The sequence below is a fragment of the Spermophilus citellus genome (genome assembly GCF_964194105.1).
Source record: "Spermophilus citellus genome assembly, chromosome: 12".
NCBI classification, from domain to species: domain Eukaryota; kingdom Metazoa; phylum Chordata; class Mammalia; order Rodentia; family Sciuridae; genus Spermophilus; species Spermophilus citellus.
In genome coordinates, this window is record NC_138198.1 from 127,620,157 (window position 1) to 127,632,401 (window position 12,245).

The window sequence follows — 12,245 nt, forward strand, 5'->3', positions numbered from 1 at the left end:
CTGTGACAGCTCCGGGCATGCTGCCTGTCCGCTGGCCTCACACCCTTCGCCCTCCGTTGCCCCAGGTGGGCTACTCTGCAACGACTCAGGCCTCACTGAGTGCTGGCCAAGTCCTCTCGGGGCCTGCCCACCTGCCGGTGCTGCTGCCTCTTCCCCTGCTCCTGCTGGGCTGCCATTTCTTCTGCACCCTCCTCTGCCCCAGCTCTTTTCTCCATGGCTCCTCAGCACACGCATCTCTTCATTCCACTGTTCTTCTCTTCCTCTCCTCTTCCTCCAGGCCACGCGTGATCGCGCTCCTGAGGGGAATATATATATATATATATATATATATATATATATATATATATATATATAGGATCAGATGAGTTTGGAAGAAAGAAAACAAAACTAGTCGCCCAGATTTCTGTGGACTTCCTTCCTCCTCCCCCGGTCCTTAATCAGCGACATCACTCAGAAACGAGGAGCCCTTGCCACCTGCCTTAATGTGGAGGTGAGGGTGCTGCCAGTAAGGTGCTCTGCTGCTCCTTGAGGAGCCATCGGATAAATACATGGCACTCAATTAGGAACTCCTCTGGTTGGCACCCCAACAGGCTCGGCCAGCACAACGGGCGGTGCAAGTGGGAACTGCCCTAGGTGCCTAGCTTGAGGGGGCGGGCGGGGGTGCCGACTTTGAAAAATGGAATCAGACCAAGCCACTAGAAAAAAGATGGTCAAATGTATAAAGAGGGTGAAATTCCACAGCAACGAGTCAGGTCAAGAAAGAGCCAGTGCTGCACACGTGTGTCCTCCGGACAAGACCGCCTTCGGCTGAAGGCGAGGACCAGGGCTCCGCAGCCATCTGTCCCTGCGTTCTTCACCACATCCTCTGTGACCAGGCATTGTGGCACAGTAACAAAACATGAGGGCTCACCCCTGGTGCAGATGTGGCCTGCCTGATGAAGGCTTTGGCAAGGTCTCCCGCTGGGAGATGGGGGCTCTGTCCCCCTGGGAGCTGGGTCTGCTCTCGGTGCACACGAGGCCCTGCAACCCCCACAGTTCTAAGAGCTCAGGGTCCACAGAGAGAGCCAGGGCAGGACAGGATTTTTAAACACTAAAAATGCAGTGAGGGGACCCCTGGCTGACCTAGAGAGGTGAGCCTGGACCCAGGGAGAGTTCCAGAGAGGTTGGGGGGTGCTGCTGCTCTTCTGCAGCCTCACAGGGGTGCAGGGGCTCCTCCCAGCCTCATGCCCAGCCCTGCAGGGCTGGTGTCAACCACGCTGCAGTGAGCAAACCTGAGAACCCCGGGATCTGACGGCTGTGCACAGGGGCCAGCTGCTCCCACGGTCCTCCTGCACCCCAGCCTCTTGCTGGGTGGGGGGAGACTGCGGCAGGGAGCACAGCCAGACAGAAGGCCGTCATCCCACGCAGAAGATGCAGCCCCTGGCCCTGCTCAGGCAGCTTGTCTCCCAGAGACCCTCACAAGAGTCGCTGTGCTCGAGAAGGGCCGCCTGGGAGCAGAGCTGCCTCCGATCGCCTTGCGAGGCGGTTCTGGGCAGACCTGCCCTGGCTAGCAGGTCCCAGGTCAGCCTGTTTATTTCTTACCTGATGCTCATCAGGCTCCCGAGGGGTTTGTGTTATGTGTGGTGGAGAAATGACCATAAAAAGCCTGCTCTGGTTTGGTCATTCTGAGCCAGCCACCAGGGAGTCACAAAGGGCTCACGGAGCCCGGCTGCGAGCCAGGACTGCACGTAAATCACCATCACTGCGTGGGCTGGCAGCGAGGGAGGGCCCCTTGGACGCTGTCTCTGCTCTGCTGGGCTGTGTGGGCAGGCCTGCCTGACCCTGCCCACCCCAGCACAGGCCCTTCCGGGCTGCTAACAAGAGCCCCTCCTGCTCCCAGCCGCCTGAGGAGCCTGGAGCCAGGTGGCCCGTCTGGGGAGGAGCCTGGGGATGCAGGTCGGTGGACCTTCTGCAGCTCGGGGCCTCCCAGGGCCTAGGGAGCCAGGGAGTCACCTCCACATCATTCAGCCCGGGTGAGGGGTTGGGACCAAGGCAAACCCAGAGGCAGATGGCAGGAACCCTCTTCTCTCCCGCAGAGCAGCAGCTCCTCCTCCTCCTCCTCCTGGTTTTCCTACCCTGCTCAGTCCTTCCCCTGCTGCGTCTTCCCCAGGGGGCCCACAGAACAAGTGCCGCTGGCTGACTCCTCCTGTGCCCCGCGCGCTGTGCTGTCCTGAGCAGAGCTGGCCACGGCGGGGCGGGGCAGGGCTGGCTGGCTGGGCAGGCTCCGTTTCTGAAGGGCTCGTCTGAATCACCAGCCCCTGCTGTCCCAGGTGTGATGTGCCCGAGCCTGTGGGACGGTGCGGCTGCCGTGAGTCGTGTGGTGAGTCACCAGTGTGGCTGAGTGTGAATCGCGCACACCGTGAGCGTGTGTCTGGGCTGTGTGCACACTTGCTGGTGTGAACTGTGCCCAGATGTGGGAGTGTGCTGAGACGAGGTGTGGGGGCCTCTCTCGTGGCTGGGACAGGAGGGCACCTGGTCTCTCACAGATGGCACCCTGGGGAGGGTGTGTCTGAGCTTCTGACCCTCCGTGGACATGCAGAGGACACTGAAAACCCACCAGGCCCCGGCAGCAGGCAGCCCGAGACCTGGGTCACCCTTCACCTCTCCTGCAGCCTGCCCTTTGCTGACCCTTGTCTGGCCCTCTTTGTTCACCTGCAGGGTGGGGACAGTAGTGGTGTGGGGATCCAGGTCACTCCTGGGTGGAATGATGAGTGCATAAGAGTGGTCTCCCAGATGGCCCCTGTTTCCATGAGATTTGTCCCCATTACATCAACATGGTGATGATATCAGGCCTCCCTGAGAGTCCTGCCGGCGGGCAGCCCTAACCATTGGCCACCCATTCTGGTCATGAGCTGGCCTCAGATGCCCCTGGGTCCCTAGAGACAGGAAGACAACTCCCGCTACGAACCCCAGGCTCAAGCACCACAGGCTGTCCCCTGCGGGGTCCATACACAGAAGGAGTCCCCAGCCTCAGCAGAAGGCCTGCCCCCTGGGGGCCTTGTTGCCCTGGGTCTCCCCTGTGGCCCAAATGTGGTGGCTGGCCCATTGGGCCGGCCTGAAGCAAGGCCCACAGGTCCCAGAGCAGGTGACAGTCGCCCATGACTGACAGGCCTCACTAGTGGTACAAAGCTGTCAGTCTGTGACTTGTAAAGGGGCAGAGGCCCCTTCCCCCACAGTGCGTCCTCGCCCCCCCAGCTGTAGACTGTGCACTTAGTGCCTACAACGGTGCTCATTTCCTTGACTGAAAATGTCGGGACTTCCAGGTGAGCGCCACGGGCCTGTAGAACAGCAGCTCTGGACCCGCTCAGTCAGATACTGCGGATCTGTTAGGCCGGGGGAGCGGGGAGTCTCGTGGCCTGCAGAGATGCTGCCCTTTGAGCTGCACTCAGGACTCACAGCACTGGACTTCCTGCAGAAGAAACATTCTAGACTGTTCCTCAGAGTCACTATGTCCCAGAGCCATTACAAGACACCAAGGTCAGGCTTGTAGATCTGAAATCATAGTTTCAGATTTTCTGGCAGCCCTTGAAGACACTTGTCAAACCCTGGCCATGCTCCGTGGCCCTTGAGGAAAGCCAGCCTTAGAGGGTGCTGGGGACGGAGGACACTGGGGGACGCCAGGTCCTACTGCCACTGCAGGACGCCCAGCAGAGGCACATTTCAGTAAAGTGAAATGACTCTGCAGGTGAGGTGCAGCCTTCCACAGGGACCACGCCGCCCTCCCGTGGCTCTCGTGACCTCTGGCCCATCGGCACTCAGCCCCCAGCCAAGGGCTCTGCCTGCTTTAGAGCAGCACTGGTGTGGTAAAGCCAGGGGCACAGTGGCTCAGACTGCGGTCACACTGGCTGCTCTGAGTGGGGACAAGTGCTTGAGCCAGGAGAAAGTCTGGTCCCTGGCATCTGGACCAGTCAAAGAAGAAGGAGAAATGGCATGTGAATGAGACTGGCCATTTCAGGTCCTTCAGTGGAGACATCTTTGGGAGTCTAACTCTAGCCCTGTGCCCACTGAGACACAAGGCCTGGCTTGACACAGTGGGTGACAGGACAATGCTAAAGTAAGATGTTGGGTCTGTTGTGTGGGAACCACCAGGAGCTCCATCCTGGGGTGCCTGGGAAGCAGGCGTGGCTCCTGCCCCTTCCCTGCATGCCATCACATGGGGAGAGGGGACAAGAGAACAAGTGTCTGTGTGTGTGCAGATGGGAGTGTGTGTATGGGCTTGTGCATGTGTGCACAGGTGTGAGTGTGCGTTCACACGTGTACATGGCAGTGTGCATATGTCTGCACAGCATGTGTTTGTTTTTATATTCTACACGTGTTCATGCGCGTGTATAGGCCATGTTGCACATGTGCGCCTGTCGTACCCTCCACGTGCATGCGTGAGGACCTATGGCTTTCACTCCTCAGGAAGAACTGTCGGCCTCTGAGATCGGCTTTTGCGATGCTCTTGGGGCTGCAGGCTGGTGGGCCCTGGAGCACAGACCAGACCCCCACACCCGCCCTGGCTGCTCTTCAAGGGCCGCTAAATGCTCAGGGCCCCCCGGTGCTCTTCTCACACCCAGGACACCCAGCCTCAGGAAGGTGGCTGCAGTTCAGACTTCGTGGCATCGGCCAAGAGACCCTGGACCACAGCGGCTCCGCCATGCTGACAGGGTGCATGCTTTCCTCACCATCTCCTTGACTGGAAACTCACTGAGAAAAGCAGGAGAACTGCACGCACAGTTAGATGATGGATTCCAGGTCATTATGTTCTGTTGTGTTTTTGAATGAGCATTAAAATTCATCTCTGGGAACTGTTGAGCCGCAAGTGAACAAAACCCCGTAAGAGCCCTAATGCTTCTTCACATGTGCACCAGGGGGTGCTCCGCCGAGGGTCTGACCGGGAATGTTGACCGTTCCCAAATACATCGAGGTTTCATTTTTTTAAAAAGGTAAAAAAGCCTTACTGTAGATTTCTACTTCTTTCTAGAAGAAAAAAGAAGTGATACCGTTTTAAGCTGCAGCATTGGGGGGAAAACATGTGAAATATGTGATGTGGTGTTTTTACCAACTGTCTAAATAAAGGGTTAGTGAGTCACTATGGAAAACAGAAAATCTTTCTTTATTTTAAGAGCTGCAATTTAAGAGTGTTTTCTTCTTCTTCTTCTTTTTTTTAATGCAAAAGCTTCCCTTAGGTTTGCAACTTAAACATTGCCCATCTGCTAGATCCTCCCTAGCCTGAATTTACAGCAAATCTGAGATTTCACTTTTCAAAAAAAAAAAAAAAATGTACTTCAGAAACTGCCTGTTGGCCGGCGGCATCTTGAAGACGGAGAGCTGGGTCTGGCCCCTGTTCCTTCACTCACACTCAGGAGCGTTTGTCTCCCCATGTCTGAAGTTGGGCCACCATCCAGGGTCCAGGTGGTGTGAGGAAGTTCATCACAGCTGGGACCTATAGGAGGACCCTGGAGAGCAGTCACCTCAGAGCCTGGTGACTTTGGTCGTGGATGGGGTCTGAGAGGGGGCCGCCCAGGCTCCCTGGCGGTGCAGCTGTTGACCCAGGCTGCACACGACTTCCTGCCTGGGCTCATTAATTTATTTTTCAGAGGAATCCTGGCTTCCCTTCCTCATGCAGAAGTATGCTCTGGAAGCCACAGCCCAGTGTCACCGGAACATTGTGCTGACTATAAAGTTACACCCCAGTTTTTTTTTTTAATGAGGTAGAAATGATTCTGACTTCAAAAATCACGTCCAGGTATGAGCTTCAAAGACCCAAGGACTTTTCATAGCCCCTACACTGCCGTTCTGTCTCGGGTCCCATTATTAATGAACTCATTCACTTTTGTAAATATAACTGCACAAGTGTTTCCAACCACACCTGTAAAACTATTTAATGCACTTTTTGAAACAAGGCGTCCTCAGCCGTGGTCATTGCAGTTTTACTAGACCTTTAAATGAGAGGCAGCCACTTATGAAGTTTGGATATGGTGAGCTGATGGGACAAGTTAGGCACAGAGGCAGGATTTACAGGGACTGGCAGCCCGAGTGCCCAAGTGCCAGCGGAAGCCGGGAGTCCGGGAGAAGTCCTGCGAGGTGCACGGCTTCATGCCACTTACAGGCTGTGAGTCGCAACAAGAAAAATGCTGAATTTTACAGGAAAATAATATTCATAAATCTCCCACTGCAAGTTCCAGTATAACTCAGAGCTGTCTTTGTTTTGTGGCTGCGATGAATTCAATTCTGTTTCCAGTATAGAAACGATAAACACAAAGCTCCGCTGGAAACCACTCCCCTGTGTTCACCCGCGTTGGCAGCCAGCTCAGCGCTGTGCCCAGAGCCGCTCCCGCACCTGCGGGTCCTGGGACTTTGAGTCTCTCTTCCTGAGAGGGGAGCTGTGGGGCCACAAGGGACCTTCTCGAGCTGTGTCCCTGGGCCAAGCACTTGCCCTTTCCACACCATGATCGTGCCTCAAGCTGATCCTTTACAAAGGCCGTCCCAGAGGTGCCTGCTCTGGGTCAGTGGCAGGGACACGGCTGATGCCCTTTCTTCCTGCTGATGCGGGAGTGGAGTGGGGCCATGTTCAGATCTTAGACATCTTTTGATCCATGGAAATCATGTCGAGATGCTCAATTTTTTGATGTTTAATTGCCTTTAACAGGCTCATCTTCTATAACATTCCCACTATTCAGTGGTAGATTCCGACACTGTCACTGAGCGGTGGTGGCCTGACCTTGAAGTCACTTGTCACTCTGAGGTCACTGTCTTCAGCTGTCTCAGGTGAAGGTGGGTCTCTGCAACGGTTCCCTGTGCATCCTTTCTCTGCAAGGGGCCTTCCATGCACCTGAAACCCCAAAGCCCGTTGCTGTCTGCACTGTCCCCTACGAGCTGGAGAGATGCCCTGCTGTCCTCAAGTCTCAGCCCCTGGTCAGCCTGCCACCACGGCTCACGCCCAAGCCACTCTGCCCAGCCTGTGGATGCTCAGCCACCTGATCTCGTCGTTTCAGATCCTTCTTTTGCCTGATTCTTTTTACTCAGAACAGTGTGGGTGGCTCTCCAGCAACCGTCCCGATGCTCTGAGGCAAAGTGTAGGGCTGTGGCTGCTCAGCTCCTTGCAAGGACGTTTGGTCAACATTTAGGACAAGCAGCTGCTGTTTTCTCTGGCCACCTGGGGCTCCTGCTACAGGCACAGACTGTTGGAGAACCCTGATAGTAGGAGCTCTAGGAAGCAAGGGGGTGGTCTCCCTGCTGGAACCTCTTCGGGATGTTGCTCTGACTATTGGTCGGAGTCAAGGGCTGGAGGTTCTGTGCTGCGCAGAGGGGAGAGATCTTGGAGTCACTCAGGATGCCGTAAGCACAGGGACACGTGCCTAAGGCCAGGAGGGGGAGGGTGCGGAAGGGAGCCAGCTGTCCTTGGGGGCACCTGGGTGAAGACAACCACCATCCCCAAAGGAGCAATCACCTGGCCACTGACCGTTCTGCTCAAGGCACAGGGAGCTGGTGCTGGGGCCAGGAGTTGGGGGGTCACTCTTACCCAGGGGAGTCACTTCCTGTGGTGGTGGAGGACAGAGAACAGGTGGTGTGCAGGCTAAGGGACTTCGTGTTACCTTCCCAAGCATGAGTTGTGCCCCTGCACGGACAGCTCCCATGGAACCACATGCATCCTGAGCAGGTCAAGAGGGGCCCGTCACCCCTGCCAGGGTCCCAGGAACCCAGGCCATGCTGCCTTCCTCCCCAGCGCAAGGGCTCGACTGGAGAGCACGTGGCACCTGGCCAAGCCACATCCAGTGTGTGGCCTGCACTACACACAGCTCCTGCTGCCGGAGGATGCCACCCCGCTGCCGGGGGCCACACTGCTGAGAAAGCTGGGCCAGGACCATGCAGTCGGGAGGGGAGTGAGCGTGAGCGTTGGGGGGTGCAAGTGAGCGCGTGTGTCTGCGTGAGGGTGTGTTGCCCGTGTGTGGTGAAGTTGTGTGCTTATGTACGTTCTGGGTGAACCCTTGTGCTTGTGTGTAGGGTTGTTTGCTTGTACGAATGTGAGTGTGCCTGTGTGTGAAGGTGTACCGTGTGGTCCTCTGTGTGCGAGAGTGTGATGTGTGCAGCTGTCTCTGCAGTGCATGTCCTGGGCACCCTGCACACCTCGGCTGCTCCCTGGTGCGCAGCAGTCGGGAAGAGGCCCACAGAGGCTCTGCCGCTCCAGCTCAGGCTGTTTCCTGGCTTCCCAGCTGGGCGCTCAGCTGCCACCTGGGACAGAACCTCAGACCCCAGCCCTGGAGAGGAGTGGGAGCAGGTGACACAGAGGTATGGCCCACCCAGCTACTTCCCCAAAGCATTTCTCACGCGTGCGGTGGGGCAGTGCAGCCCGGCCACCCAGAGCTGGTGCACGCAGCCTTGCACTCCACAGTGTGGGCTCAGGGCCAGCCTTGGGCAGCCAGCACCTGCCTGGTGGGGACAGCCTGCAGCAAGATGCTTGTGTGCAGAGGGCTACAGGCCACCCAGGGCAGGCAGAGGGACCAGCCTTCCAAGTCCAGGTCATTTGCCACCAAGAGAGGCCCAGCTCCTTCCAGAGCACCAAGCCCAACACAGGGCAGGGGGAGCCCCAGTGTGTGCCACTTTCTGTTGGGCCCAGCCCCCGGTCCTAGCAGCACGTCTGAGCTTACCAGCTGGAGTGTCCACAGGAAGAGGCTGAAGAAGATCTGGAAAGGGGATTTCAGAAGCAAAAGCAGCACAGCCCCTCGGAAGCAGTACAGGAGGTGTGGGTGAGAAGCAAGGCTCGCGTGTGCAGGGTGGCTCTGCTAGAGGGGCAGAGGGTAGGAGGCCCCAGAGCACTCTGGAGCCCGTGCAGGTCTACTGTGACGCCTGTGTGAGAGTGTGTGCTGCGATGCAGGTGGGGGAATCTTGACCTCCAAACCTGACCTTCCAGGGGCCCTGTGGCTCAGCACGGTTAAGGGAAGAAACACTTGGAGCTAATCACACACACGCATGTGCACACGGGTGACACAGGCAGCGGGGCTCAGGTTGAAGGGACGCTTCCTGATGGAGCCGAGCTGGTGAAGGAATGCACACTGCCGTGAGTGGAAGCGCGGTATTAATAATTAAGCCACGCGATCGTTACCGCAGGATATTATTTCTTAAATATCTCTTGCAAAGGCAATATGATTACATATGAATGATATCAATTTTCTACCAACAAAAAAATCTGCAGAAATAGGAATTGAATTACACTGTCCAATTTGCTGTAAAGTTCACTGTATGTGAAGAAATTAATCAAAGCTACCACCACCCATTTTTATGGGAACATAAAATGATGTGAACTTCCATTTTTAATAAAGATGCATAGCACTTTTATGAAGACTGACTAATAACACTATAATGAACTGAAAAGCTACTGATATATTAAGAATGAAAATTTTGAGGAGTGTATTTACTGAGCCCTTTTCATGTAAGGCAGCATTTCTCTGAGGTCTATTTCCGTCATGAAACAGGCGGAATTTCAGGGAGAGCGGGGGATGAGGGTCGCGTGAATTTACCTGGAGATGGTTTCGGGCTCTGTGGACCCCATACAGGCACCATTGGGCAGACGGTGGCCCTTCTTCTTGCCCCCTCCCTCCCCTCTACACGCTTCAGAGCTGAGCCGTCCAGTGGGAATTTCTCAGGAGCGTTTTCCTGGAACAGAACCCCCTGGAAGACAAAGGGATGGGCGTCTGTGAGTGGTGGCACCCTGGACGCAGCGCGGTCTCTACCATCTCTGGCAAGACCCTCCTCTCCGTCCCCAGCCCCAGGGCCTGGGAGGCACATAGGTCATTGTAAAACGAACTCTTCTGGGGGCTGGGTTGTGGCTCAGTGGTAGAGCGAAGACTTGCGCGTGTGAGGCACTGGGTTCGATCCTCAGCACCTCATACAAATAAATAAAGGTATGTGTCCACCTACAACCAAAAAAAAAACAAAATTAAAAATTAAAAAAACAACAACAACACTTCTGGCCATGTCTTAGTCTGGTCTATGCCACCGCAGCAGACCACCGCAACAGACCACCACAGACTGGGTGACTTAGGAGAGTAGAAATGTATTTCTCCCCGCTCTGGAGGCTGGGAAGTGCCAGGTGGAGGAGCCAGCAGATTCAGCATCTGGTGAGGGCCGCTCTCTGCATTCAAGATGGTGCCTGGAGCCCAGCATCAGCTGGAGGTGAGGAAGGCTGTGTCCTCCCACCGCAGAAGGCAGGGAACTGAACTCCCTGTCGGGTTCCTTCACAGAAGCTTTGACCCACCAAGCAGGCCCCTGACGGCCCCACTGCCCAACACCGTTTCCACACTTGATTTGGGGGACACAGTCCAACCACAGCAGCCTGCTGTTGGGACACTGTGACTCTGCTGTGGATTGGGCATACCACTTTCCAACTCGGGGCAGATGGAGGAAGCTTGTATTGTTCCGTGGCCAACTTTGTCCACAGGATTGGGATGACCAGAAAGCTACCACCTCGTTGGGTCCGCAGTCCACCCACCAGAGGCTGCTGTCCACACCACACAGGGCTCAAGGCGCGACCTCAGAGTCACCGTGTTTAGTGTGTGCATGTCTACATTTTAGTGAGTGTGTATATGTGTGTGTATACTCATATAGTTATTTTCAGAATAAAAAACGAACCCATGTTTACTATAAAAACTTGGAAATATGTAAAAATGTAAAAAAAGTAACAATCATCCAAAATTCTTCCTCCCAGAGATAATATCTATGAAATTCTGGTGTGTTTTCTTTCACACAGAGATGCACATGTACACTCATATGTGCATACAGCCACATGTATGATTATTATTAATTCATATTTTTATTTCTTTTTAATTCTAAATGGTTGACTCATATTCGTGGTTCAGAAACCAGAAAGCAGGCACTGTTTTTTGCCCTGCATTTTGTTATGACTGATCTTTCAGGCCATCAACATTTCATAAGTGTATTTTTTAATGGCTCCACCGTGCAGCACTTGAGGACACAGCTGACTGGCTTGGTTTGCTATGCTTAGGTGTCCGGCTGTTCGAGGTGTAGGTGATGGACTCCCGTGCGTGCCTCTTTCCTCTGTTAGATTGTGATCTTCTCTTGAGACTAGAGGGAGTGGAGGGCAGGAGCGGACCCTTCTGGGGTAGCTGCCTCTGCCCATCTGGAAACAGGCTGGTTTCTCTGCCAGCTCCTCCTCCGCTGCCAATCCCCAGGCTTCCTGGAGGTGCAGGTCTCGGGGTTCCGTGGTCACTTCACGTTCCCCTGCCATCTCCCGTTAGCGCCCAGTGGCTGGGTCTGAGAGGAGAGAGAAGACTTCAGGACCCAGGATGCCCCCCCCCCCCCGCCTCGGGCACTGCTACACCTGGAAAGCTCTAGGGCAGGGAAAGCCACACCTCCTGGAATCTTGAGGACTAGAGATGACCTGCTCTAGCCCATTACCAGGTGAGGAAAGTGAGCCTACAGGAAGCCAAGAAGCGACCCCGAGGGTGCACAGCTGGTCAGCAGCAACAGCAGCATTGACAGGTCTCCGACGACTGGCACTCTGCACCAAAGTGCCCTGTCCGCCCCACGCAGGATGCTCAGACGCTCGCGCCAGCCCAGGTGCGGCTGCCTCCCCGGCTCTCCTCCTGCCTAGGACTTCTGCAGGCGCCTCCGCTGCCCTCTCGCCCCTTACTTGCTTCCATCTCTGAGCACTTGGCTGCCATTCTCCCTTGGGTACTCCGGGGCCCCTCTGTCTCCCCCTCCTCTGTCTCTGCCTCTGTCCACGTCGCTGTCTCGCACTCCAGGTCTCCGGGCGTCTCTGGCTCTCTGTGGCTCTGTCTCTTTGGTTCTATGTCCCTCCCTTTCTCTGCCTTTGTTCTCTTTCTCCCTCTGTCTCTTCTCTCTGTCTCTCTCTCTCTTTAATCACTTTGTCTTCTCTCCCTTCCTTTCTCTGTCTCTTGTCTCTCTGTTCCCGTCTCCCCCTCACTCTCTCTCACACACTTTTGCATTGGAAATTTCATCTGCTGGATCTGTCCTCCCCGCCTGCCTGAGCCTCCTGCACATGATAAAAATCCTCCTCATTCTTCACCTTCAAGTCTCCCCTTAAATGTCCCCCCCTCTGGGAAATCTTCCTAACCTTTCCAAACAGAGGGACAAGTGGTCTCCTGTGGCCCGGCACTGCCTGGTGCAGCCTGTTATCGCACACGTGGGAGGCCCGGCTCTGTCTGCCCCACTGGGTGGAGGCCTGGGCTCAGCTGGAGTCT